We start from the raw sequence: 27,058 nt of genomic DNA, 5'->3' as shown, positions 1-27,058 counted from the left end.
TGAAGCACCAGAATCTAAAACTCATGAATCATCAATACTTTCTAAAGACAGGAGCAAATAATCCTCTTCTGATTTGTTACTTACCACATTTGCCTCTTTGTTCCCTTTTGGTTTATCTCCTTTATTGTTCTTTTGAGTCTAGAACTCTTTCTTCTTATGCCCTATTCTACCACGGTACTAGCAATCTCTCAGTCCTCTGGATTGAGACCTCTTTCCCTTTGACTTTCCACTTGATTTCCCACAATTTCGAGAATTATTTCCTCTCTCAATTATTTTTCCTCCGCTTTGTGCATTCAAAGCACTTCCTAATGTAGATCCACCTGAGGTTTTCCTACAAGTTTCCTCACTCAAGATAACACCGATCACATCATCATATTTAAGGGTATTAGATCCAAAAATAGAATTACTCACTATCATTCTAGCTTTTAGGCAAAGAACACAAAATTAAGAGAGCCCTAATTTCTTCATAAAAATTAATACCCATAGAAGATAACTAACTAGTAACAATATTAAACTCATTTAAATGATCTACAACAGATCCACCTTCTACCATTTTCATATTAAATAAATACTTCTCACTAATACATTAGAGGTCAATTTGCAATGTCAATTTGCGACGGTTGGAAAAGGTAATGTGTTTTTGGCTTTTTTTTTTCAATTTTAGCTCGATACCGTCGCAATTGTGACGTCAGGCATCACAATTGTGACGGCCGCAGGATATAAGACAAAAAAAACCGAAAACCCTCGTTTGAAAGAAATTGCGCGAGAGATCACAGGGTTCTTCCGGAAAGGAAAGGCGGGAGATCACTTCAGCAGAAAGGAAAAGAGGGGCATTGAGTGAGGCAAACTCAACGCATTGAAAGGGCCAGGCACAGACCCGCATCGGCAAGGTGCAAAACAAACAAACAGACATTCACCTTATGGCAATTTTTAATTTTTTTTCCTTTCCCAAGTTTGATCTTGTAGATTGACTAATTTAAGTTCATTTTACTTTTTTTTGTTCTTCCTTTGGAGGGAAAATGGGAAATGCTAGTTTAAATGTCAAAATTCCAGTAAGGAAATTTGTCATCACACATATTCCTTTGTTTTTCTTTACCTCAGTCTAAGTCTCGGTTCCTCCTTGCTTGCGGGCTCTCGCAATCTCCCACTCTGCTATCGAAGTTTTCTACTACCTTCTACTATCTAATTACCACTATCGGGTTTCATACCCGCTCTCCATTCTTCCATTCTCGAGCTCCCTCTATCGGGTTTCTCCCCTCATTACACATCAGCTTCTGCATATTAAATCTCCCAAAAATACTCTTACCGGCCTCCAAAACTAGTAGAGTATCAACCAATTTTAAGAACAACCTCTCACTCCATCGTTATTGGGCTCAACCTCACATGCACCACTATGTCTCCCTTCCAAGTCGGGCTTTCACTTTTTTGCTATCCTGACATTTCTCAACCATTTTTCACAGTGATAGGATGAAAATTGATTGTAAATCAGAGTAGATACAATTCAGACATGTCCTTCAGAATTACATAATCATGAACGTTGGCAATTAGTGATTAATCAAAAAATCACATTTTTTGGCTTCATCAACACATTCCTCGCAGCATCATATGAAGTTCCTTACACAATTGGCAAATGTGGGCTTAGCAAAAACTTTGGTAAATTAAAAATTGCTTAAGTTTATTTAAAAACAACTTTCTGTTATACATAACAATTTTTCTGCTATCCACTATTTTACTTGATGTTGTTTCTAGAAGAGATTGTATATGTTTTTTGAATCACAATGTTTCAGATCTCACTCTATGATCTATCATCTAGATGTTAAAGAGCAGAAGGTTGATGTGCTTGCTAGCATGTTTTGGCATGAGGGAGCAAGTACCAAAGTGTTGGGCCTATCATTCATGCAGAGGGTGCTCCTGAGCTTCCCATTTCTACAAATGGTGTAACACTTGTTTAATTGCATGTTTAGTTTGGCATGCAGATGAGCATGTGTAATATTTTTCTTGTAGATCTATTTATTTTTCTTGTAGGGAGACATAGCATAATAAAAGGAAATATGGTTAAAAGTATTTGTTCAGAGCTCATTTTCAAATTGTTTGAAAGATCACTCAAGTCATTCTTTAAATGTATGCATTTGTGGTTTTTTCTGTCAATGCAAATCATGCTGTTGTTAGTAGGCTTAATTCCTTTTGATTACTATCTATGGCATTTTTTCATCTTTTTCACAGGGGCAGGAAAAGCCATACAAAAAGTTTCAAGCAATCAGCGTAGCTTCTGTTATTTCTCAACTAGTTAACAATATACCAAACAAATGCATCATTTATCCATCTATATATTTTTACTATTTTTCTTAAGTTGACAATGCTTCCTTTTGAATCTATTTATGTTAAAGAAGGATGTATCAGCATTGACTATAGTAGAAAAACAAGTTACACAGATGGAAACTTGCATTGTTGCACTTACAGTTGACATTTAACACTTGGAGTTGATATGCATGTTTACATGAAATGCTGAAGTAAGATGCATATCAAATATATTGTCTTGAGTATTTCATGCCAAATTATGGGCTCTCTTTTTAAATGAGCATACACAGTTTAAATGGTATACTCTTACAAACTATTAGCTCTTTTGTTGCTCACTTACCTAATTTCCCTACAGCTACGAGCAGAAATTAACAATAAATATTTGACATATTATTAGTGTTGATCTTCTTAAGTTGGGCACTGATTTCAACCCATTCTGATTTATTTGTATAGATTCTTATAACCAGTTCCATATATTTAATTACATTTAGACACTATATTTTAATGCTTTATTTTAGTGTGCTACATATTCTATTTCATATTTGTGATATATGATGAAAGTATTATAACATATGGAGGAATAGTCCATGAGTGGCGTGGCCAATTGAAACGGTTTTAGTTTCAATTTTACACCATTTGATACAAATAATTAGTTTACCAATCCACCCCTAGGTTCATTCCATTTGCATTAAAATATTCATTACATAGAAAATGTTCACAAAATCTATGTCAATGCTCACACATCTTCTTGGACTTATGCAAATCTATGTCAATCCTGACACATTTTCTTGGACTTACGCAGGAACTATGCTGCCCTGCAGCTCTTGTTAAATATGTTATCAACTTGACTTTTCTATTAAAGGCTCTCATGCTGAATTGAAAGTCAGGTAAAGAAAAAGATATTATACACTATTTTGTTGGTACCCTGTGCAGCACAACAAACTTGTTCTTACTATAAGAAAATTTTCTTTTCTTTTGTTTCATTGCAGATCTTCTGCTTGCACGGAGGTCTCTCCCCATCATTGGACACACTTGATAACATTCGAGCTTTGGATCGCATACAGGAAGTGTGTCTATACACATAAGTATAAAATTCTTTTTTTCCTGCAACACATATAACAACAATTTTAAGTGCTTGCAAGGTATATACTTATGAATAAATATTGCATCCTGATTTAAATGTATGAAAATAATTTTCATTCCTTTTAAGCTTCATTCATCTCGAGGTGCAATTCACAAACTCAAGAATAGTGGTTTTTGTTCTTCAGGATACCTTTAGGGGAAGAGTATGCGAATGCCCCCTCGTGTTTGGAGTCCAGTTTAGAGGAGATGGCTATTTACACTGCTAAGGTTTGTTGAATCTAATTCTGAATAACATTGCTTGCTATTGTTGAATCTAATCTAATGTATATTTTAACTAGACTTGTAGCTTATATGTTTTGAAATTTTTGTTAGGCCTTGTAGTTTGTATAATTTGATTGCTGGAGAGCTTCTACAACTAAGCAAGAAGGCCATTGCACGAGTTATAGCCGCACGCTCGAGTATGAAAATTGTTTTTTTTTTTTATTCTAATGTATATTTTAACTAGACTTTTAGCTTATATGTTTTGAAATTTCTTTTAGTGGCTTAATGTTGTAAGGTCTCTTGAAATAAGACCTTCAGGCGGTTGGTCAAAGTTTTACAAATAATCTTAGGAATAAAGTCAAAGAAAGTATTTTTAAAATATTAAAGTATTTAGCTAGGTCTAAGAAGATTTGTGTACTTTCGACAGTTTTGCTTAGTTTTTGAAAGTTGTAGACCGAATTTTTCATAGCCCAATTTTTGCTTCCTGCAAAGAACGATCATGTCAGATAATATAAGTGAAGAACAAAATAGGGAGACAATCGCTAGATTGTGGTCTAACTTGAAAAGAAAAGGTGATGGAAAATGTTATTGTCCTTGCAATATTTGTAAGGGCTTAAACCATAGAAGACTGCTAATCAAAACAGTTAAGAGACATTGTAGGGAGAATGGTCACATTGAAGAGGGGCATGACTATCATCCACTGGTAAGTCGTTCATTATATCATTTTAACAATTTATATACATATGAAATCACTTGATGATGAGTTGATGATCATGGTTTATTTATGTTAATCAATTTTATATAGGTTGATCTTCCCAGGGAAGTACATGATATGAACCACAACAATCTGAAGAATATGGTTTTCGAAGTGGAGGAACATGGAGGTGCAAATATCCAAGGTGAAGATAATGATCCCATGGAAGATGATGATCATGCGCCAGAAAACACAATTGAAGAGGATGGTATAAATACATTGATCCATGACACATCTAGTCCAAGCGTATCTGATCATGATGATGATGATAGCCTCGATGTACCTCTACTTCAAAAGGCATACGAGCCCCTATACAAAGACTCCCAAACAACTCTTCTCTCTTCTGTATTGTTGTTGTTGAACTTGAAGGTTATGAATGGTTTATCCAACATAACAATGTCATGTATGTTAAGGTATGTCATATAAGTCTTTATAGTTAACAAAGGGTGAATAATGTACCACTAATATTGTTTATATCAACAACTTATATTTTTTGTTGTCGATTGATAGGCGAGTTTCTGTTACCATCATCAAATATTCTACCTCACTCATATAAAGAATTAACTGCTATTATGAAAGATATTGGAATGACACCTCGCCTATGGAAGTTGGAATATAATAGAATTAATCATCGAGGTAATGTCGTTCCACCTAATGGTTTATGTTTGTAATTTATATATTTCTATTGTGATTTTTGTTGACTAATTGTGTAATTGATGATCATGAAGGTCGTCAAGGCAATACTGAGAACCTTCCAAAGGGACTAAAAAGCTATCCCAGACAATTTAGTAGGTTGCCCTGCTACAAGCACTTACAAATTGTGCATTTGTTTGATACTATGCATATTGGAAAGAATATAACAGAGACATTGTGGAAAATATTGGATGGAAGGCGTGACAAAGAAAAAATTGTCAAAATTTTTAATGACATCCATGAATCCAATCATGCATTGAAAAATTTCATTCACTCAAATAGCAACAGAGATCAGATTAATATAAGTGCCCTTCCATGGTTATTAACGGAGCAGCAAAGTGATGCCATAAAAGAAGTCATACGAAAAATTTGATTTCCCACAGGATTTTCTGTGAACATAAACAATCTCATATCAAAAAAAAGTGAATTTGGGCCAGGGCTCAAAACGCATGATTGGCATACTTTCGTCAAGGTAAGTTATGTTCTTCTGTATTTACAATATATTCATAAACTACGTGAATTGTTCGTTATGTTATGTTAAAAAACAATGAAATTATTGGTTTATAATTACTGCAGTACGTGCTTCCTCTATCTCTCCCAGAGAACTTCAACAATAACATCAAACAAGTGATATACCATCTTGGAAAATATATGAGGTAAGCAGTAATATCTGTTCAATTTGTTGTATATATTTATTATATTCGTGATTTGTTTTTCTTGCTATGTAATCTATTGTATATTATTTTGTAAAGTCTCATATCTATATATTTTTTGTGACTTGAATCTCTTAATGTAGGTGGTTGTCATCTAAGGAAATGCATAAAGAAGATATAAACTATTGGAAGAGAAGAATTCCTCATTTACTGTGTGAAAGGCAAAAGTGTCTACCTCCAACTTTTTTCAATGCACGGGAACACTACCTCATACACCTAGTTGAGGAGATTGAATTGTGTGGACCTATACACACTAGGTCAATGTGGATGGCTGAGAGGCATTTGAAATCTTTGAAGGCTTTGGTTTGACAAAGAGCACATCCTGAGGGTTCTATGGTAGAGGGATATATGGTATACCAGACTATGGTGTACATTATTGAATATCTTCCTAAGTTTGCATCAAATATCCATGTAGATCGCATTTGGGATCTCGAGCCTTTTAAAAAATTAGAAGGGGAGTACTTGATGGGGAAAGGTACATTGAGGAAAGTGAGAGGTAATAAATTATAAGATGTTATTGTAATAAATTATTTCTTAATCTTCAAAATAAATCGGTTGTAAGTTGTCTATTTTTTTTTGTACAGGTGCTCGAGAGTGGGATGCACTACATTTGTATATTGCAAACAATCTTGATTGGATGACGGTATGGATTGAACGATGTCAACATTTTGGTCACACATTAACATGGGAAGGTGTATCTTCATTGGTTAAAGAAGCTCATCGTAATAGAAATTCCAATGTTACGCAAAGGGAAATAGATTTAGCATGTGGTTCAAGAGATTTCCAGGTACGTACAAATTTATTAATCACCTGTATGTTTATCAACTCACAATACAATAATTTTGATATGTTTCACATATTATTGCAGGTTAAACACCACAAGGCTATGTTCTGTAATGGTCAAAAATTTCGCATCAAATTGTTGGATGACACGAAGAAAACTTGTGATTCAGGAATAACTGTAGTCTTTCAAGTGACTAATATTTCATCTAGAAATGACTTACATCCTCAAGAGTTTGAAAATTGATACTATGGCATTTTGGATGAGATAATTGAGTGTGACTTTAGTTCCTTCAAATTAGTACTCTTCGTTGTCAAATGGTACAGGCTACAACTTAATCCAAATGATCCTAATAGAACTATTATTGAACATGATAATGGATTTACAATGGTTAATACAAGGTCATTTGAGCCAGTTGGGGATGAGCCTTATGTTCTTCCAAGCCAATGTGAGCAGGTATTTTACTCAGAGGTTCCACATAAACAGGGTTGGTCATTTGTTGTTAGACATGAACCGAGAGGAAGGCCAATAAAGTATAATGCAATGGAAGAAGAAGATACCGAAGAAGTAGAAGATGATGAAGATGGTGATCACGATCGACAGTTATTGGATGATGTTCCTGACACAAATTTTCATGAAGAAGAAGAAGAAGATGATGACGATGATGCTACTGATGATGATGATGATGATGATGATGATGATGTTGATGTTGATGATGACGACGACGATGACGATGATGACGACGATGATGATGGCGAGGAGGATGATGATGATGATGATGACGATGATGATGACCAGGACGATGATGATGATGATGATGATGATGATGATGATGATGACGAGGATGATGATGATGGAATTTAGAGGTATGCCATCAATCCTTAATCTATTTAATATTCATTTCTTGATAGAAATATATTTGTCTTATATATATGGTTACATAGTTTATTCATTATCTATTTAAAAGCTACAAGTTTCAACTACAAATAGAATACTGCTAATCTAAATTAACTATTAATCTAAATTAATTAAATAAAACTATTTAAAACACATATTGATGCGTGAATGTATTGAGCCTTATTTTCTTTCAAGTCAAAAGCATTTCTAAGTGTTTAGTTTAGAAAAGGGAATTCATTAAATATCTATAAAAGGGAGTTGTACCTAGAATAAAATTCATAGGGAAAACATAATATAAGTGCTCACCCAATTTGTTGGTTAATAATTCAAGTATCTCTAACATTTCATTTTAGAATAGGAATAACATTGTATCAGTATGTTGATTTACAGAATAAAACTAGAAAACTTATTTCAGTACATGTATTTGGATCTATGGGATTTACACGGTAAGTAAAAAGAAACCAGTAATCCATTTTAAAATTATTATAATGGGTTTTGGAAGAAATTACAGTTATCTTAATTAATATAAAATATCTAACTAAATTTCAAAATGTTATGCAAGTGGCTTTAGTCTAGGTGTTTCCTCCACCTCCACACACATCAAACAACTTCAAATAGCATGTCCCCAAGGTGACTAAGCCCTCAACTCATCAGCTGATACAAAAACCCAGTTTTAGCCCTTCACTAGGCCTACTTCCCTAGTAGGCTTATAATGTGAGCCTGATTTAAGTGTTTTATTGTGTACCTTTTAATGTTTTTAATTTTTATGTGATGCTAATGATGGATGTGATTATGATTATGATGTGATTATGCTCACGATAATTGAATTACATTTGCAGGAAATTGAACCCCTTTCAAGAGCATCCCGCACAGTCTCATGGATCGACAGGTATAAGTCAATACTCCTTATAGACAGTCTATTTAATACACTTATCAATAGTAAGATTGATGTCTTCTAAGATCTCTCCCATTTGCAGGTACCAGTGAATAGGTATTTGTCAGAAGTGTCTTCCTCGAGTGAGGGAAATATAGGAATAGAAGAGGAAAGTGAGACATGCAGTTTATCTAGAATAGGGAGATTAACTAGAGGTCAAAGGACTAGAAGGAAATTCAATAAATGCATGAAATTTTTCCTTGCTCAAGGGGGGTCATGTTCTTATGATGATGAGATGGAAGGCGACATTGAGGTGCCCTTGAGGTACCAACATCTACAGAAACATTGGGTACCCAAGGAACTTCCTCCAATAAACACTGATTTTTGTGTTAATGAGAGGATATATCGCATAGCACCATCATCACTACATGGTTTGGGCCTATTTTCTATGGACGGCATAAAGGTGTCTTACAACAAAGTTTTTGAATTGATGGATTATGTTGGACCATGTTACGATTACAAAAGTTGGATGCATATTGTTAAATATAAAAAAAGTATGCGTAGGTATGCCCTCTCGGCAAATTATATACAACAGCAAGACAATAATCAAAGTAAAAGTGTGGCTATATACATTGATGGAAGGCCAAAAGCAACAGGGAATATTGCGGGTTTTATAAATAGTACACGACCTGGGTCAACTATAAAGCAACCCAATTGCATATTTGAGGCGCACGAGGGAAATCGTGTATTCATCTATGCGATAAAATCAATACATACAGGGGAAGAGCTTCTTATTGATTACAATTTGAACCGCATAGATACAAACGAGGCTACTATCATGGGGTGGTACATACTATTAAAACAACTTCTAATCAATGACTCCAACATACCATTTAGTCAATAAATTTTTGGCTAACATTTTTATACTTCATCTTTGACACAGGGGCACAATATGGAGCAACCGCCCGGAGGGGATGCTGACGATGCTCCCGGGTCATCTACACATGAGCAGGTAAAACTCATTTGTAATTGTGCAAACTAGATAGAAGCAAAATGTTATTTTTTTAATGTTGTTTTCTTTATTGTTTTGGAGTAATTTTGATAATACTAATACCATTGTTGTCACAGAGGGCTAGTGGTCGGAGGGAGGGAAAGGAACCTGCAGTCCCTCAGCAGGCCCCCCCTGAGATATAGATTTAGTAGAGACCGATGACCCGATCGATTTGATTAAAATTAATTTAAAGAAAATTAGCAAAGAAATTCTACGTTTGGCAACCATAAAGCCTATGACTCAACAAATAAAAGATAGGGCATCTGAATTGTTGCACACCTCTAAGTCCTTAAAAGTAAGTATTAATGAAATATTTTATTATAACAAGAGTTCAATAATGGTTTTTATGTTATGCTCTTTTATGGCATTAATTAAAATATGGATGCGTTGTCTTTACAGAGTTTTTTGCTTGATTTCGAGCCCCGTTCCCATGATGAGGGCGCTGCAGGTGGTTCAGGTAGATCGCATGTTCCATTCCCCACTTCTTTTTTCCACTGAATATATATAGGAATGATCATAATCATTGACAATACATGCTCAAACAATCCTTTTTTTTAATGCTCTAACAATCTTGTCCATGCTATTCCACGCGTTCTATATTTATGCATGCTCTAACAATTTTATTCTTCAGCTTCACATCAATTGAATCCTACGATGATGTCGCCTCCATCCAAGACAACCACAAATCTCTTTTCGACTGCTGAGTCAGCAACACGGAGCTTACATGCATCGATTGTTGCACCATCTGCTGGTACACAAATCCCTCTTTTTCTCTCTTATGACAGCAACAAATAGTTTCTTTTTTACAACTTTATGACATCAATTATCATTTGTTATTTTATACTTTGATCGTGACAAAGACTTATGAAACTTATGAAACTTTTTGCAATAGCACTTGCAACATCATTTCCTGGATGTTCCTATGTTCCTAGTACGAGAACGGTGAAGGATGTCACATTGATCGTTAGTGACGATGAAGGCGTTCCATTAAAAGTAGCCAAAGTTCCAGGTACTTTAAAGTTATTATTATTCTATAGTGATATAATAGTAATTTAGTTTTTGATCACTCTTCATTGACTAATGATCCCATGATTGTTTTGTAGGGAATGATCTTTTTTGGAGAAAACTTGGTGATGAGTGTTTGCGAATATTTGGGCCCACCATGCGTACCTGGTGGAACATCATATCCTAACTAAAACCCCAAACCACTATTTTGATTTCATATCATTGCTATAATAGTTTTCCTTTTCGTCCATTTCTTGAACTATATTAAAGGTAGCTTCACTTCATTTATGAGTCTAACAAGTTTTTTTTTACTTAAAAGGTGGAATCACCAACACAAACCGTTGAAGGATGATCTTATAGAGAGCATGACCCAACTCTTTGGACCTCGTGCATTCGAGAGAAACAAGCTCCTTGAAAAAGCTAGTTTATGTTTGAAGTATATTAGGGACCAGTACAGAAAAAATTTACGGGATAACCCCAGGTACGAGCGTCCGCCCTATGTTCCTGATGCTGAGTGGCAGGCTCTGATTTTGGATGGAAAGTATAAAGCTGACAAGAAAAATAATATTACACCAGTGGAGAGTACATCAAGGTATGTGATACTATTCAGAATCTAATTATGTACTAATTAACCTCCATATTTATACTATCTAACATATTTCAAACTTTTCATAGATTGCCTGACACATCAAAGGCAACAAAGGCAAGACTAGAAAAGCACGGGATACACAAGCTCAGCTCTGGTGGTTTTTCGAAACTTCAAGCAAGAGTTGTAAGTATTAGTAAATGAAAAATTGTATCAAATTTTTTATATAATGTGAAGGGAAATGCTAGGACTCCCTTATTTAGCTCATCAATTATAAATAGGTCAATAGAATATAATAACAGTAGTGGATTTTCATATTCAATATAAACAATTCAACAATTCAACAATTGATGTCAAGACTCTGCAATCTAGATTAGTGAAGAAAACTTGTGATTCACTAATATGACATTATTTAAAATCTCACCCTTGACTGAATTTTCCTCCAATAGTTGAGAATAAAGGCAGTGATTGAAAGAATGAGGGAATGTAGCAGCACTTGCAGCCATTTTTATTTCCAAAGAGCTGAACTAACTCTTACCCAACTTAAGAATTTGGAGAAAATATGTTGGTACAAGAAAAGCATACAAACACACAACATTTATATAGTAGATTGCTCCATCAAAACTGCTTGATTTTTCTCCTATTATATTGTGATGGATATAGATGATTTTCTATTGATATTTTAAGTACCCTCCATTGGTTGATGAAACAATGCAAGTAAAATTCACCATACCATGCAAAAATGCAGGGCTCAGAGTTCAAGAGATGCCTCACAGAAGACGATAAGAGAATTGGCTTAAAACAAGGCTATAGAGCCGTGGCTGAACAGCTACAAGCTGAAATTAGTGTGGAAGGTTCTAATACTGATGCATCTGAGCCACAGGTAAATAAGCTAAATGAAATTTATTTCAAATTGAATACTTTACCAATTAGTCTATTTGATGTTGAGTTTCAATATAAAGTGAGTATATCTGTTTTAAGCAAGCAATGATAACAATGCGTAGGATGTTGGAATGCAGCCTGACAATCCTTCTACACAATCTGTGGATGTCGAAGGTTCGCATGATGTGCATCCCAGTGGTGGAGGTATACATTTGCTATTAAATTTTGTATATGTAATTGCAATTGGTGTTTGGATTAACATAACATTTTGTATAGTAGCTGTAGAGGATCGAGGGGTCGATGTTCATGACCGTGTTGATGTTGAGTCCAGACAAAATGATGTGGTCAGATCAAGTAAAGAGACACAGTTATGTTATTTAAAATAATTAAATACTTGTAACAATTATAATAAATTATTTTTAATTTAACTCTTTTATTTGTTATTGCAGAGGACCCCCCTTTGCAACAGCATAGGAATTTGAGATCATCAAGAATAGAGAACAGAACAACTGATGAGGGGGGAATTGATGATGACACTGATGCTCCTCTTAGAGCTTACATAGAAAAAAGAAATAGAAAGAAAAAAAAGAAATGATTGTCACTACATACCTTAATTGATAATGACTATATTTTATGTCTCAATGAATTTAATTATGTGCTAATGAATGTTCATGAATTATGTGTTAATGCAGAATATTGATGAATGTTGCATGTTAATGAATCTAATGTGTTAATGAATGTTATCATGTGATATTGATTGAATGTTACATTTTATTGATGGTTGAAAGAATTAATGAATGTTAGATGTTAACGGGGAATGTAGAGTGATGTTAGGGGGAGGGGGGTGGGGCCAAATGAGCTTCCACCTTCATGTGGTTGGCCCTGTTTAGTAGAGAATATTAAACTATTCTCGAAACAAAGTGAAGCTCAATAAGATACTTGTTATTACCTTTTTTTTTTTAAATTGTGTGCTTTAGCCTTGATTTTTGAGCATGACATTAACCTTTAAAAAACTCCATGGTTAAGAACATTTGGGTTGGAGTGGTGCTTGGGTGGGTAACATCTCGAGAAAGCCCAACGCTTCACCTCCATGAGCAAACCTAGATGCAATGAGTATTTAGTGTTCTATTCATTCTAATGAGAAAGAAGTTATTGTGAAACACTACTCATAAACATAGACCAATGAGTTTGACCGAAAACTACACAATTGAATCTTGATAGCAACATCACAACATTAAAAAAACTTATAACTTGTTAATGCACAAGAAAATTTTGTGTCAATAACAATAGTTTTTGGCTAGTTGAAATTAATACTTATCTAAGTTGTTTGTACTTCCTCATGTAAGACATTTGATATTTACTGTATTGATACTAGAAGAAAATATAATGAACTCCTCCTTAGACCGTTGAAGATAATAATGCAACAAAACCAAATCTATAAAAATTAAGAAGAGTGTTGACATAAGAGAAAACAAGAGGAGAAAAGAAACATAAGATATATACTCAAATAACCACCCTACCCCAAAACACACGAATGTGTGTTAATTCTCCATATAGGTTGTGATACACTCATAAACTCCAACGCTTCATAAGAGATCACCACTCTAATTTCTTATGAGTTCAAATACCATTTCCTTAAAAAATCCAAATAAAATTGTCCATTCAATCTTCATCCAAGCCTTCAATTGGAGCATTATGACATATAGGCGATCAAACAAGTCCTCAAGTTTATAAGTGGCACACTTATACTTCCCCTGCAGGCCATTCAAAACATTTAGTGATTCCTTCTAGCTTGAACCTCCACTTCCTCCAGTTTGACATGTTACTTGGATGGTCTGGCCTTTTAATCAGGCTTCAAATTATTACAAAAATTGTGTTATGGCAAGCCCTAGGCTCATAGCATTGTCTTTATCCATACCTTAATCAATCTGCAAGCTCAATTTAGGATGCAATTTTCTAAAGTCTACCCAACTAAACTTCCCAAGAAGACCACCTCGCTGAAAGGGATGAGACTCTTCTAACAAATGTGTGTACTATATGCCTAAGGCAGAATAAGGTTTTACCAATGGAAGCCCTCTCGACACATACAGCAATATTCTGCTCCTCCCCACCAATCACAACAATGAATGGATCCATTCTTGTGGTCTAAGATCTATAAGCCGGGGTGTAATTTATTTTTGGCTGGTATGCCCACATTCTTTGGCAGCTGTTCAAATTAAACAACAATTGTTTTCAACATCATCAATGGCTACTTCCATGTCAGTTTGGTCCCATATCCTATCAATAAGAACTATTTCATCAAAATCCCAAATCTTACATGGACATTGTATTTTTATTCTGCCATATTTTGTGTAGCTTAATTCCTGATTCCTTCACTTGCCACACAAATTGTGCCAATAAGGGCCTGGTTTTCTTTGGTTGTTTCTACATTGATATTGGTTGGTTTCTATGACATGTCAGCATAAATGTGGGCAACCAATACGCTATTGATTTTGGGAGGATGTAAGATGCTACATGCCTATCAACCCCAAATACTACAAAATACATTTAATTTATAAATTACAATGTGCATGGTTGGGGTTAACGAGTAGTTCATCCATGTGCTTGGTTCTGATTTGATGAAAACTAAATCTCTTAATAACCTGCCTCAAAAAACAATTTAGCAATTGAGATTGGATATTAAAAACCACATATCTGGCTGTTTGGATGGTTTTCTTGTAACTATGTAATTAATGCATTGGATTCTGGTTGGATCAGAATTTTGCTAATACCCATTTTGTCTGAATTGTTAAGGTAGCTCTTCCACAAGAATTTTTTTCTGCTTTAGATAACTTGCATTTCATTGCAGGTTTCTGCGGTGTATTGATTGGAAAGTAATAGTGGCTCATTTCAAAAAATTATCAAATTTGTGGGATACTCAGCTTCATAACCTACACAAACATACTCATGTTAAATATTTTTATGGATCTGTCCAAAGAGTTCTCCTAGAGATTGCAAGTTCTTGCAATCCATACTACTAAACGGAATTGCTTCTGTGAAGATTGTGCAACAAGTGGATTTAAAGAACTAATAAAATTTAGAATAGATAAGTGTGATTGCTGTCGTTTGGAAAGAATGCATGTTTTTTGCTTCTCAATAACTTTTCTTACATCGTTCTTTGTTACCTCTTATAGGAACTGGGACGACAGTAGGAGAGGTGGACAATAGTGTTTGGAGTTCTCTTTGGTGATTTAGGTAAAATGCCATTATGCGATTCCATGCTCTATGGTGTTCTGATTTGGTTTGATAGCTTCTTCTGTTGTGAAATTTGGATTTTTAGCCTTCGTCCCTGTTTAATACTGGTGTACAAATTTGTTATAGATTTGGAGTCTCAATTTTACTATTGAGTTTGTGTTCCTTATCTCTTTTGTGCTCTTTCACCTTGAGCAGTCAAATGATGAAAACATTGACAATATCCAGTTAGGGTTGTGTAATATTGTTACATGCCTTCACTGGCCTAAATTTAGTTGTTGTAGGTATAGGTCTCTTGGATTGTTTAGTTCTACCAATCCACCCTTCTACATCATTATTCTACAGGATCCTTGAGGTTGTCAGCCTCTAAAAACTTATACCAAAACCATTCTGCCCTGAAATCCTCACACTGTTGCTTGTGATGGCCGAGAAATTTAATTTTCCTATCTTTACTGGTGGCTGTGTTAGATTGCATGACCTCCAAGCGAGCTGTTGTTTCACACTGGGGTCTTTCTAACGGGATCCATTAAAGTTTGGATAAATTACATCTACATAGGCAGGTGTATGAGCCACTTCATTGAACTTCATATTTTGCATTGCAAAATTTGCTTTAGGTGTTTTGTAATTAATTAGCATCTCATCATCTTATTCAAATTCCATTTTTATTCTTTAATTGTAACAAGCTTGATTTTACATATAATGATGTGTGTGTTCTGTTCTTCTGTTTAAGATAGTATGGTCCTGTAATTCACTAACTTCAATGTCTAATTCCTGTTACTATGATTTAATTTGACACTTGGTTATTGATATAAATTAAAGCAAGCTTGTATATATCTCTATTAGCACAACCCATGGAGCTTCATCCTCATACCAGTGATTCTTTAGCAAGCTACACCTTATGAGAATTACAATGTTATAGTAAAAAGTATAAATTCTAGAAGCATGGGTAGCAAAAAGGCGAGAATATATATTTCATTTAGCTGCGTAATGGAGTCAGAAGATTGAGAGGATGTCGTTACCATCTCCAACACCAGCCGAGGGAGCAACAAAAGGGCACCGGCAAACAATATGTGTACAACCAACCTCCATAATAAGAAGAGCAAATGGAATGGAAGTTTCTCGGTGCACCATCCAATTGCTTGATATGACTCATAGGCCCATTGATCTGACGCTTTGGGGCTCAGCAACCAAGCAAGTGGGCAGTGAATTGCAACAAAGCTACTACTTGCAAGACACTATAGTTATAGTGGTTAAGGGAGGCCGTGTTACTGAGTTCAATGGAAGAGTACTCAACACCACAGGTAATACACAACTGATGATCAATCTCCAAATTCCAGAGATAGCAGAGTTAAAGTCATGGTTCGATGACAATGTTAAGGACAACGGTGAGCCATCGATTAGCTACACCCCACAACCTCCTACAGTATTGAGAATGACAATTCATGACATACATGATCAAACTATGCGTTCTACTTGTGCTATAAAGTGCATCGTGAAAGCAACCATTATAGAGGTCAACACAGACAAGCTATCCTACCCGGCTTGTCCCAACTAAGTGGCAGGAAAGCAATGCAAGAAAAAGTTGTCTGAAAATGCAAATGGAGAATGGTACGGTAAAAAATGCAACAAGCAATTTACGGAATGCAATTATAGCTACATGGTCCACCTATAATTGCAAGACCACACTGGGGAGCTATGGGCAACCGCATTTGATGAAGGAGCAATACAACTGGTCGACATGACTGTGAACACATTGCTAGAGCTAGCAGCTAAAGATGATGCTTGTGGCGGGGCCGCTGTGGTGGCGACGGCAGTTGGTGTCGCCGCCACAGTGGCCCCGCTATATTCCTAACCATGGATGTCGCAATTGCGACGTCCGCACGCGTATTGTGACGAAATAAGCATCGCGTGCATAGCGACATCATCGCAATTGATGATTTTGCATCGCAATTGTGACACATTCGCAAACATTACGACGGCCAATGGCATCGACAGCAGTGCTACCGCACCGCTAGCACTGTCGCAAGTTTCCATGGACGTTGCAAGTGTGACGCCTACAGAAGAACTGTAAAGAATCTCGCCTGAGCGAACCCGTGGGCAGATGCCAACGCCACCCCATCGCAATGCGTGGTGAAGATGTCAGAATTGCGATGGGAGCAATGATGGGTTAGAATGTTGAGCTTGCGACAGATAGGCGTCAAAATTGCGACATCCAAGAATAGATGTCGTAATTTGTGACTAAAAAACAATGATGTCTACTACCGTCGCAGTGGCGACACATTTGCATCGCAATTCTGACAGTTGGCCATCGCAAATTGATGCCAAATGTATTAGTGTCTTGAGAAATACCTTATTTGAAGCTGAGGGCTTTTCATACAATTTTACGGGAGTTTCCATCAACTCTTCCATTGTCTTTGCTTTTATACTATTAAATGTCACTGATGGTGCCAAGCATAACTAAATGATTCCAAGTGCCTTTCTATCTAAAATCTCCCATTCCTCATTTTTCATAGTTTCCTTTTTTTTAGGTTTTCCTTCCAATGGCTTCTGTAAATCCTTCTGATAAAGATAGTCCTCCATTTTCATTTTTCATAATTGAAATTTTTTCCCATTAAACTTGCCAACCCTCAACTTACCCTTGTTTGCCATCACTTCCACTCAACCATGAGACTCCCACTCAACTGTGATACCTTCCTATAGAAGATCGCTAAAAAAAATGAAAATGGTATAGCTAAACAGAAATTTAAAAAATGATGACCATCTAGCTCTAATATCACTTGTTAGGATTAACCTCAGAAAGAAATAATAGTTATATGCAATTATAACCGATACCAAAAAATAGTAGATCAAATAAAAGAGAACACAAGACACCAACATTTAACGTGGTTCACCCAATCTCTGGGCTATGTCCACCAACAATAAGTCCAATATTATTATTATCTAGTGATTATTATCCAATGATTACAATCTGCAATCCCTTACAACTCAACATTGTTGTAAGAAGCTACAATATCACCATTGCATTATAAAATCCCTAACCCTAAGCCTTTTTATACAAGCTTTTGTCACTTACAAAATTAGGGCTAGAATAAGTCATCCAATAAGGAAAATAGTAACCGACGCCTTTTACAATATAAGGCATTTTTGGCTTTGGGGGCATTGCCCTAAAAACCCCTCTAGGGGCATTCCCCTCAACCCTAGCCTATACTATGATAGGCAGCGCACTTGGGGCACTGCCCCAAGACCTCGTAAGGGCACTACCCCTTGACCCCATCTTGGGGGTGCTACCCCCAAAACCTTATATAAATAATATAAGGAGATTCTGATTAGGCTCCATATCACAACAATTTTCATTCGATACCTTCATTTTGCATTTATCCTTTTGATGACTACTGCTCCCCGTTCAAAAAACAATATTGGACACCTAATCATACATTATAGCAACTTTTTTTATTGTATGGACTCCAATAATATTGGAATTACAATAGGAAAGGTGAACTTTTGAGGGGGGTTGAATTAGTAGTTCACACTTGGACCCATAAAACTTTCACCATACATTCATCTCATGCATTCAATGAAAAAATTGAAATAACATGTAAAGCATATACATCTAGATCATGTAAATATGCAAGAATTCACATACATAACACTACATATGATTACCTAGAAACCCTCCAAGTGAGAAGGTAAAAATAGGGTGGGGATGACATCCACAAATCTTCACTATTGTAGCAATAAAGTGTACCCAATGAAGGTTATAATATTTTGACCATAGAACATGATCTACCCTATGAAAAGTCTACCTTGTTAAAGGCTTACAAAGACTATTAGATCTTACCTTCTTAGTGGATTTCAACACCCTATTAGAATTGTGCCTTTTTAGAGGACTTTAACTTACAACTAAGTAAGCACCCTATTAAACAATTTCATACAGTCTATTAGGACTGCTCTATAAAGAAATTTGACTGAAATCACATGTTAAAATGGTTTAGCATAGATCTAGTAGTTGGCACTTGCTTTGCTGATAACATATCACCTCCAAACAATGTCTTATTGATTCTTCTTGATTAGATGTCTCAATGTTGTATCCTTTTCTCTATCCTTTGTTCTTCTCTAACTGATTCTACAATTCACTCTCTCTTCATAACTTCTAAGTCACCATGAATGCTCTATTTGTGCATGAAAATTATCCTCTTCACTCCTTTAATTCCTTACACATTTATTGAGAGTTTAGGCTTTCATCCTCCTTAAGAAGTCTTTGGTGGCTTAGGGTTAGGTATAAATCTATGGATGAGATTCATCCATTTTGCCACTTAATCCTTCCCATTTTCTGATTAGCTACATGTAATTGCATAGGGAATTCAAATATAGATTCATCTTTATCTCCAAAATATCAAAATCTAATCTTAAGTTGGCTCAAAAATGGTTTACATAGTTTTTTGTGTCATTACAAACAAATATATCAAAATTATTTCACTTTGCATCTGAAGTCTCTGATGCTTGGCATATACTGATCTTTGTATTATGACTTGGCACCTGCATTACTTGGCATCCACTCTTTACTCGGCTCCTGAATTACTCAACATGGTCTATCTACTCAGCACTCGATTGACTCGGCACTTGGGTGGCTCAACAATCACTATAGCTCGGCTTGGTCTAATATTTACATGTTGTGCTTAACATGTATTACTAGTTCGATATGAACTAAGTAAGTAGCTTAAGTGTGTTGACACTCACTTGTCAAAACCAATCTGAGATCAACAATCTCCCCCTTTGACATGAGTGTCAAAAATACTTGAATATACATTAACATCTGTATTCTCTCAAGCATAACATATCCATAACTCAGCTCATATACAAAACTTCAAATTTTCAAAATTTTGGAATAAGTTGTATACCTCAAATTAAATAACTCCCTCTGAGTTGATAAGTTTTTTCTATAACTAAAATTTTGTACTCCTTCTAAGTAAGTGTGTCTCTACAGATACACTTCAACTTCATTCTTATACTCTTTCATCTAATACTTCTTGTATTGTGATGCTTCTCTCTCATTTCTCTTACTTTCCTTATTTCTTTCTCTTTTTTCTTTCTTTTTAAAAATATATATCTCCCCTTTTTGTCTTCTTCTCCCCCATTCTTATTATTCTCTCCCTTTTTATATTCTCCCCCCTTTTTACACTTATGTCAAATGGGCTATACAGTTATTGTGTGTTGATCTAGAAAATATTTATGGACATCCAAGATTATTTTGAGGGTTACATCCCAGTTATCACATGCAACATCCAATGACTTGATTTGGATGGCAAGCTTGGTAGCAAGGTGAACTAGACCATCTAAAGTAGAAAGATTGGGGTCTTTCTTAAGTAAGGTTTCGGCATAGCCTAGTTCCTTGTGCAATATTTCCATATGGGGTGTGAGGGTAGCTTGAATGCTAGTCAGTTTGGCCCTTATATCGGCCTTATCTATTGTTAATATAGCTAACTGACTCTATCTTTGAAGCAATGTCCAAAAACACTTCTCACTTTGAGCTAGATTTGTTGGTAGTCTTGCACCTAATTTAGAAATTTGGCTCTCCAGACTCAAAATTTGACTTCTGGTCTCTCAGGTGAAGAGTGATGGGTTAAACAATTTAGTGTACAATGAGAATATATTCTAAGTACCTTTTTCACATCCTCAACCTTATTTCCCAATGCAACTTGAGTTAGTGATATGTCACCAGATATTTTCTCATTTACCTTGCTTTGGAACTTCTTTTCTAACCATTCTAATAGTTTGACATTAGTATCAAGGTCTTCATTACTGACCTTCTCCACTATATTTATCAGTTGTTCCATTAGTGGCTTGGTCTCATCTAGAGTTGGCAGACTAAATGAATCTAAAAATATGTCTTTTATGTCCTACAGAGCTTGCTTCTACTTGTGCTCTCTCCTAAGTATTTCTTGATGCTTTTTCCTTTCTAAATCCTATTGTAATATAACTATTTGTTCTAATTTCATGGTATCATAATCTTATTTAGGTATAATAATTTCTTCATCAAGACTTACATCTCCATAATGTATTACCTTTTCAATCTTTGATGAACTTGGGCTTGGCACTGAGATCTACAGTGGAATAGCATCTATGCTCAATTTCTAAAGAGTTTGTGTAGAAGGAGTGCCATATGTTGGTAAAGCTACCAGAGCTTGAAAGGAAACTTGTTCCTTTACCTTTGGTGTTAGTTCACTCTCTTCAGGCTTGCCCTTATCTACCACTATGACTTGACTCGCACCTTGTTCTTGTGTTGTAGGTGCAAATAAATCTTTCTATCCTATTTCCTTCTAAATTGTAGTGGTGTCTTTCTCTTCTACTATTTTCTTCTTAATTATATCAACCTTAATAATTGTATCAATCTTGGTAGATGTATCTTCTAACTTTTGAACCAAAGATTGTACATTGGCAACTAAAGGGATGATAGAAGATGGTTCTTGTGGATTCACATTTTCCCTTGTAATATCAGTTACTATCTTTTGTAGCTCATCTACATTAACCAAAACTAGATTACCACAAAGTTTGGCCTACAATGTAGATTGATCTACTATCTTCTTCAAGTCATCTTCAATAAGCGGATTGATGTTTTGAGCTAATGGATCAAAAATATCTTTGATAGTTATAGTTTCAGTAGTTTTGGTTGTGTCATGGGGAGGACTAACACTTGGCAATTGTGTGTCATGCACACCCTATTCTTCTTGCTGCTTAGGCTCAACTATTGCCTTGTCATCTATTTCCATTTTTGTTTCTCCTCCAACTATGTTATCTTTGTCATCATCAACCTCAGTAAGTTCAAGTTCTCCTTTCTTTATTGTAGTCAATCCATATGTTACTTTCCACATTTTTGTGGATGTTTTGACTACATTCTCAATATTATTTTGCGAAATGCTAAATGCTCTATATTTAGGTGTGAACCTAATAGCATACTTGTTTGTGGCCTTATCAATTTGTTCCTTAGTTAACTCAAGCATTATTTGGGCTGGTGTGATCTTCTTGATTTGTTTTTCTAGATTTAGATAAATAATGTCATTTTTGCTCAATTATGCCATATAGACTCTTAGGTACAAAGTTGGAAAATTCCAGTGGTGTTGTCTTAAACTTTGACGTCATGGCATATAGGGCCTCTTCCACTTGATTTTTCTCAACTTTACTTAAATTATCAAAATCAACATGGCTAAAACTTGATAGATTTGCATTGTTCTTAACATTTTCACATAAATTCTCAAGATCTGAGAGAGGATTCTTACTCAGCACCTTAAATTGATTGTTGTCATCTAACTCTATTTTCTTTTCATCAGAATCTGGTTGTGCCACATACTTTTTTTCTTTTGCTCTTGACCTCCTTGTTTTTTTTGCTTTGTCTTTTTTTTGTCCTTTTGTTTTGTAGCTCATGTGCTAGCTCTTGATGTAGGTGCACTAGGCTTTGGCTGACTTGGTTTGGCAGTTTTCTTGGTCCTTGCCATAGGCTATGCCTTGGCCTTCCTCTTCTTTTTCTCGATAGGAGTAGGTGCTTCCTTGGCTTCTTATCCCTTGGCACCTTTAGTCTCCTCCTCTTCTTTATCTTCTCCCATGCCCTATGTCAATGCTAGAGGTTCGTGTGCTTGAGTTTCTTCTTCCTCTTCATCCTCTTCTTCTTCTTCCTCTTCCTCCTTGGTACCCTCTCCAAATTTGGCTTTCAGTTTCTTTTCCAACTTGTCCTTCTTCTTGATAACTAACGCAGTTTTTAGTTCCATGATGATATTAGACTTTTCCACTTCATAATTTCCAAAAACTTTGGCAATTTTCTCTACCTCTTTTGCTAGTAGAGTTGTTATAGTTGTTGAAGCTTCATCTACATTTATCTCATAGCCTAAAGGTCTCAACCATCTCACCCTTGGTATGGAAGCTTGTACAAATGTATAATTAGCATCCACAAGAAAAAAAATATCAACATAGTGTTTCTCAACTAAGGATATTGGTATTCTTAGTCTCTTTTTCATTGACTACTTGAAATCATCAAATTAGCTAGTCATGATTGATTCAAAATTTTCACCTAGTTTCTCAATGTACTCGCCAATCTATACTGAAAATGATTTGTTAGTCTCCCATCACATAATACCAAATGAGGGTAATTTTTTTTGCACATAAAAGAATATAGAAATCAAAATTGAACCAAATTTGCATTGTGTAATCTTCATTTTCTCGATTGCTCCAAGGTTTTCCATTAGTTGTAATTGTAGCTCTACTAGATCATATGTATGATCTTTCTTTACAATCTTATATCCAACATCCACAGCTATGCAGGATACACTATTCAATCTACTAGATTGATAGAATTTGTGTGATATTACACTTACAACAAAGCTAATAATAGGATCAGTGACTGTGTCTATTGTCATGCCTCTTTTGTTTCAAACAGCTCCAGTTTTCTTTTCAATTACTTCCTTTGAATCACTCCTCAACATCTTGGGCTAATCTAGGGTTGGGTAACTAGTAACCCTATGGATTATTCACTTATTAATTCTGATAGGTCTATTCTCCAGCCATAAGGAACCATCATGAATTTGGCTAAGCACTAGTCATATCCACTCTATCTTAAATACATTTGGAAAATCTAGGGCTCGTGTTAAACCCTTTTTCTCAACAATCTCATACTCTTCTTTCAAAACATCATTTTCACATAACTTTTTGTGTGCACATCTAATTTCCATGTCACCAATGCTTCCTATCTTATAGTTATAGCATTTTCTCACATCTTGTACCATTATTACATTTGGTAGGATCATGGATAATGTGTCAAAAGGGTCTTTCTTATATGCAATGTCAAGAATGGCTTTAAAAATGGGTTGCTTAACTTCATTACTCACTAACTAAATGTTTAAAACTTCCTTCCCTTCAACATTTTTTGAACTCAATGTCATTTTGTCAAACTAGGGTTTATCAAATTTTAGACTGCATAGCTCAGCTCTTGATAAATACCTTATGAAATCTAATGAACTTCATTAGATCATTGCTAAAATCTCTTGCAACTACTTTGGATGGATTTCCAGATCACCTTCTGCTTTTCTCGCTCTTCTTTGAATTTGAAATGATGAAAAAATAGGCTAAAATTGATCAAACACCCTTTGAAAACCTTGCATTTAATGTTGAGTGCTTACATGGTTATAAGCTCAGCATCAACCAATTTCAGTCTCTTTCAACATTCATTGATATTTCCATCACTTGGCAACCATTACAAGTTTGGCATCAACTACCTAGTCTGATAGCTTGGCATCTTCTAGTATTCTACTTGGCATACATAGGAAATGTTTCATGCTCGACAACAATCATAAAAAACTCGAAGATTTATCTTGAATTTCTAACAACATCTTGCATCTTTGTTTATGCTAATATAGTCCTTTCAGTACTAGAACCTTTTGAAATTGATGTATAATATAACCTGTAGGTATCAATCCCACATACCTTTTCTTTTCCTAATTTGATGAGGTGTGATCACCTAACCCATTGGCTGAAGTGACCCTTGTGCTGCAATCATTTTTCTTTTTCCATGTCTTGTTCATTGCTTCTTTGATGTGTTCAACATTCACCTTGCCTTTTCCTTTATCAAATTCTCAACTTGGTGCCTTTGACTTTGTTGGACAATATCTACTAATATGACTAGTTTTCAAATAGCTAAAACATGTGGTTTGACTTAACCATCTTTGGTAATTACCTCTAAAATGTTTCCTAATGTAATGTTTAGGAACATGTCCATATTATTGATAGTAATGACAGTTATATCTTATATTATAATCCTAGATATAAGAGTTTCCATTGTTTCTTACCTTTGCATATTTTTTTGATGACCACACAGATTTGGATCTACATTCAAAAGCTTTATGTCCATACTTATGACAATTGTAGAAATATCCTTCAAATCTTTGTGTATGCATGGTCTTGGTTCTACATTCATGTGCCTGATGACCTTGCTTGTTGTACTTATGAAAATGAATCATGTTCTCAAGCTTGACATTCAATTTGTAATTTTGCTCCTGCGCAAATTAGTAGTATGTCCTTTCTTACCACAATTATGACAAGTAGGTTTGTAGTCCTTACCTTGGTTAATCATTTCTTTAGTCCTTTTGGATGACTCTCCTTCTTTAGTACTTGTATATCCCAGTCTAGATGTGTCATTATTGGATCTAGGGGATCTCAATAATTTCTCAAAGTATTTGATGGCTTTATTTGGCTTGTTGAAACTTTCAGCAGGTTCCTTTTCTCTCTTTAGATCATTCTATAGTTGTTCATTCTGCAACTTCAATTTAGTTATCTCAATGTCCTTGACATTTAACTCATAGTTGGCATTCATCATTTGGCTTAGAGTATCCAATTTCATATTGGACATATTGGTTAGCTCTTTTGATTTCTCTTCCAGTCTATTCAATCATGGCTTTTTCTTCCATAGCTTTCTTCTTTTTTTTAGTTACCTCACATAGTAATATGGCTTGCGATTCTTGCTCTAACTTGAGATTTTTTATTTCCTCAGCTTGTACTCTATTCTTTTCCATGAGATCTACAATTTTTGCATCAAATTAATTGGAATCACCATTGGAAAATAGCTTGGCCATGTCAATCTCTTTTTATTGTGTGTCATTTTCTTCTATAGAAATTTCTTTCCTTCTCTTCAAGGACTTCTTTAATTCTTCTCTTGTTTCATCCAATTTATGTCGAATGAGTTGTACCTCAATTCCTTGATTTTCAATAATCTTTCTCAATTTGTAGACTTCCATTTCAAGATCTTTCCTCAAATCTAAAAAGCTTCTTCTTTAAAGGACTAGGCTCTGATACCAAGTGTTGGAATTGCAATAGGAAAGGTGAACTTTTGGGGGGGGTGAATCAGTAGTTCAAACTTGGATCCAAAAAACTTTCACCATACATCCATCTCATGCATTCAATGAGAAAATTGAATGTAAAGCATATACATCTAAATCATGTAAACATGCAAGCATTCACACACATAACATAGATATGATTACCCAAAAACCCTCCAAGTGAGAAGGTAAAATTGGTGTGGGGATGACACCCAAAAATCTTCACTACTATAGCAATAAAGTGTATCCAATGAAGGTTACAATGTTTTGACCTTGAAACATGATCTACCCTGTGAAAGGTCTACCTTGTTAAAGGCTTACAAAGACTGTTAGATCTTGCCTTATTAGAGGATCTTAACACCCTATTAGAAATGTGCCTTGTTAGAGAACTTTAACTTATAACTATGTAAGCAGCTTGTTAAATAATTTCATACAGTTTGTTAAGACTATTCTGTAAAGAGATTTGACTGAAATCACCTGTTAATATGTCTTAGCATAGATCCTGTGGCTGGAACTTGCTTGCCTGATGGCAGATCACCTCCAAACAATGTCTTATTGATCCTTCTCGATCAGATGTCTCAATGTTGTATCCTTTTCTCTATCCTTTGTTCTTCTCTAACTGATTCTACAATTCACTCCCTTTTCATAACTTCTAAGTCACCATGAATGCTCAGTTTGTGCATGCAAACTATCCTCTTCACTCCTTCAATTCCTTACACACTTATTGAGAGTTTAGGGTTTCATCCTCCTTAAGAAGACTTTGGTGGCTTAGGGTTAGGTATGAATCTATGGTTGAGATTCATCCATTTTGCCACTTAATCCTTCCCATTTTCTAATTGGCTACATGTAATTGCATAGGAAATTCAAATATAGATTCATCCTTATCTCCAAAATATCGAAATCTAATCTTAAGTTGGCTCAAAAATGGTTACGTAGTTGTTTGTGCTATTACAAACAAATATGTCAAAATTGTTTCACTCAGCATCTAAAGTCTATGATGCTTAGCATTTACTGATCTTTACATTTTAATTTGGAACCTACATTACTCAACATCCAATGTTTACTCAGCTCCTAAATTACTCGGCATGGTCTA

At 35.2% G+C, this 27,058-nt stretch overlaps 1 long non-coding RNA gene across 1 annotated transcript; it reads left to right on the top strand.

Moving 5' to 3' along the window:
- The first annotated feature begins 3,095 nt into the window (after window positions 1–3,095).
- Window positions 3,096–3,649, top strand: LOC149572547 (uncharacterized). The gene is made up of 3 exons (XR_016359191.1): window positions 3,096–3,185; window positions 3,288–3,365; window positions 3,567–3,649. It is a non-coding gene; the product is annotated as an uncharacterized LOC149572547 (long non-coding RNA).
- The last annotated feature ends 23,409 nt before the right edge of the window (window positions 3,650–27,058 follow it).

The sequence above is a fragment of the Cupressus sempervirens genome, chromosome 2 (genome assembly GCF_028749045.1).
Source record: "Cupressus sempervirens isolate cs-2001-9-10 chromosome 2, ASM2874904v1, whole genome shotgun sequence".
Classification (NCBI taxonomy): domain Eukaryota; kingdom Viridiplantae; phylum Streptophyta; class Pinopsida; order Cupressales; family Cupressaceae; genus Cupressus; species Cupressus sempervirens.
This window is presented reverse-complemented; position numbering and strand designations above follow the sequence as displayed.